We start from the raw sequence: 3917 nt of genomic DNA on the forward strand, positions 1-3917 counted from the left end.
CATGCTTCGGGTGTCGATTTTCTATCGCACATGACTCTGCCAAGTTATCAATCAGTTTCCAGAGGACAGATGAGTCCATGTGTTCACTCATTTTGCTTCTATAAATATTTTTCCCTCCCCCATGAACCACGAACCTTGTCGTTGGTGGGGAGGCTTGCGTGCCTCAGCGATGCAGATAGCCGTACCGTAGGTGCAACCACAACGGAGGGGTATCTGTTGTGAGGCCAGACAAACGTGTGGTTCCTGAAGAGGGGCAGCAGCCTTTTCAGTAGTTGCAGGGGCAACAGTCTGGATGATTGACAGATCTGGCCTTGTAACATTAACCAAAACGGCCTTGTCGTGGTGGTACTTCGAACGGCTGAAAGCAATGCGAAACTACAGCCGTAATTTTTCCCAAGGGCATGAAGATTTACTGTATGCTTAAATGATGGTGGCGTTCTCTTGGGTAAAATAATCCGAAGGTAAAATGGATGTCAGGACGAGGACCACTCAGTAGGACATTGTTATCGGGAGGATGAAAACTGGCGTTCTACGGATCGGAGCCAGGTATGTCAGATTCCTTAATCTGGTAGGTAGGCTAGAAGATTTAAAAAGGGAAATGGACAGATTGAAGTTAGATGTAGCGGGAATTAGTGAAGTTCGGTGGCAGTATGAACAAGACTTTTGGTCAGATGAATACAGGGTTATAAATACAAAATCAAATAGGGGTAATGCTGGAGTAGCTTTATTAAAGAATGAAAAAATAGAAGTACGGGTAAGCTACTACAAACAGCACAGTGAACGCATTATTGCGGCCAAGATAGACACGAAGCCCACCCCTACCACTGTAGTACACGTTTATATGCCAACTTTAAAAATGGTTCAATGGTTCTGAGCACTATGGGACTTAACATGAGGTCATAAGTCCCCTAGAACTTAGAACTGCTTTAACCTAACTAACTTAAGGACATCACACACATCCACGCCCGAGGCAGGATTCGAGTCTGCGGTCGTAGCAGTCGCCCGGTTCCAGACGGAAACGCCTAGTGAAGCTCAGCCACTGCAGCCGGCAATTGCCAACTAGATCTGCAGATGACGAAGAGATTTGTGAAATGTATGATGAGATAAAAGAAATTATTCAGATAGTGAAGGGAGACGAAAATTTAATATTCGTGGGTGACAGGAATTCAACAGTAGGAAAAGAAAGATGAGGAAATGTAATAAGTGAATATGGAATGGGGTAAGAAATGAAAGAGGAAGCCGCCTTGTAGAATTTTGCACAGACCATTACATAATCATAGCTAAAACCTGGTTCAAGAATCGTGAAAGAAGGTTGTAAACATGACAGAGATTTAGGAACCAGGTTTTAAATTGTAAGACATTTCCAGGAAGTGAATCTATTGGTTACGAACTGTAGATTAAAAATGAAGAAACTGCAAAAAGGTGGGAATTTAAGGAGATGGGGCCTGGATAAACTGACAGAACCAGAGCTTGCAGAGAGTATCAAGGAGAACATAAGGGAACGATTTGAAACGTCCCCTTAGAAAAGTTATACAAGACTTTGCTGTATGAAGCGTCCCCTTAGAAAAATTGTGCAAGACTGTGCTTAAATTGACATACAATAATTTTAGCGCAACGCAATCTGACTTTCAAAAATCCTTACAAAAAATGGCCCTGACTAACATTAACCTATACGTTTCACAAATCACTTACCTCACAAAAATCTTGGTTACTCGAACTACTGCAATACAGCGAGCGCCACTACTGCCAGCTAAATAAAAGATTCAAACTACAGAAGGCACTAACTACTGATAGGGATAGTTAGCAAAAGAAAGATTTTGATGGAGAACAAACAATGTATTTACCTTAATAGTCATCAAAAGTCATAATATATATAGCAGTTCATGACATCCTGTCTTACAAATTTCAAAACTCCGCCATCTCTCTCCTCACATCCACCACTGCTGGCGGCTCACCTCCAACTGCGCAACGTTACGCGCTGTTCACATCCAGCTGCCGCTGCCCAACACTACAATGGCAGACAACAATGCAAACCAGCCACAGACTGCACACAGCACAGCCAGTGATTTTCATACAGAGCGCTACGTGGCGGCGGCGTTACCAATATAAGAACCTAAACAGCCTTCTTACATAGCCCCCATTCTCCCCACAAAAAATTTTAAAAATTGTTTGGGCACTGGCCAATACAGATTTGAAATTTTTTTTCATAATTATGATTACAATAACAAAGAAATCAAATGCACACACTTATTGATACAATGTTGGTCAAAAGCTAAAATTTTTTCACAGTTCATAAAGATAGTCCTGATCATTCATCACAGTAAAATATCAGTGTTTTTCTCAAAGTCTCAGCAGTAAAAGAAAATGCACACAGAAGTAGTGGATTTCCATGCAGTATTGAGGAAGTAGTGTTGTCCTTCAACAGAAAGACAGTTCTGACTCTTGACATGCAGACAGGTAATGGGCCACAACAGAGAAAACCGACAGCAGAGTCAGTCGAAAGGATATAGGTAGGTAGGTCATCACAGAGTAGACCCTCTGTAGTCCTGGTAGAGATTACAGTATTGGTGGGCCACCACAGGTGCAGACCCAGTGCAGTCCTTGCAGCAATAATGGTGTTGGTGAGTCATCAAAGGTGTAGACCAACTGTAGTCCTTGTAGAGATGGCTAGCAGCCATCTGTTGCGACTGTGCAGGCGCACAATCACCATCGAAGAGTCTTGCGGCCAATATAGCAAGTCCATAAACCACCACTTGTGCACTCACAAAGTTTTTGAATTGCCTTGCTGTTAACCAGTCCCTTGCTGAATTATCAACACACGTCCAAACACTAGCAGTCCTCTTTTTTTCACATATTGTGCATATACTACGACCAACAGAAATGTGTGCTGTGAAATGAATGCTTACAAGTTACTTAGTTTGACGAACTGGTGTCAGTTACAATATTATAACATAAGAATACAATAACAAAGGTACAAGTACATCATTAAAAAAATAATAATACAGATAACATTTGTAGTAATAGGGGTTTTACAAAAGAATAGAAATAAACATGTACATCATTGTTACAGGAATTATGACATAAGTAAATACATAAAAGGTCTGACTAACTTTCGAAATATCAACTTCAGACGTGAGCATTAAAACAAAACAGAATAAATAATGTCTAAGCATCTTTACAAGGTAAATAACATATTACCAAAAAAATTCTACAACGTAACTCTCATCAGATAAACACATAAAGACAGGAAGAACACAAATACCCAAGGGTACACAAACACATAGTGGGATAACACGAGAAGAAAGCGCAGGGTTTGTGTTCAGTGTAACATTTGGTACTGCAGTCCAATCCAAAACTTCATTCCATAGATTTTTCGTCTTATTTCAACATTTGTTTCCACCAAAAAAAATCCTATCCAAGCATCCTTTCTGTATTTATATGTTTACATATTTCTTACCTCATTATTTATTTTCCAGTATCGTACCTCATCATTTATTTCCAAGAAAATCCTACCTATACCTGCTTTCTGTACATTTTTAGTATAACTTCTCAACGCATTTCTTCAAATTCATCACAACTCCTTCTCTCATATAGTCTACCCCCTCTTAAGCTAACTTAAATCTACTGAGCTCAGATGCTAATCTAAGGGACGAGGCAATGCAGCAGCACAAAACAATTAATACAAACTGCAATGAAAAAGATGGAAATTACAAAAGCAAGCTACAGTAAATCTAAATTGCCAAGCAATGTGCAACGCAAACTGACTTTCAAAAATCCCTACAAAAGAATGGCCCTGATTAACATTAACCTATACCTTCTGCAAATTACTTATCTCACCAAAAATCTTCGTTACTCGAACTACTGCAATACAGCGAGCGCAACTACTGCCAGCTAAACAAAAGATTCAAACTACGGAA

This window comes from Schistocerca gregaria, chromosome 3 (assembly GCF_023897955.1).
Source record: "Schistocerca gregaria isolate iqSchGreg1 chromosome 3, iqSchGreg1.2, whole genome shotgun sequence".
NCBI classification, from domain to species: domain Eukaryota; kingdom Metazoa; phylum Arthropoda; class Insecta; order Orthoptera; family Acrididae; genus Schistocerca; species Schistocerca gregaria.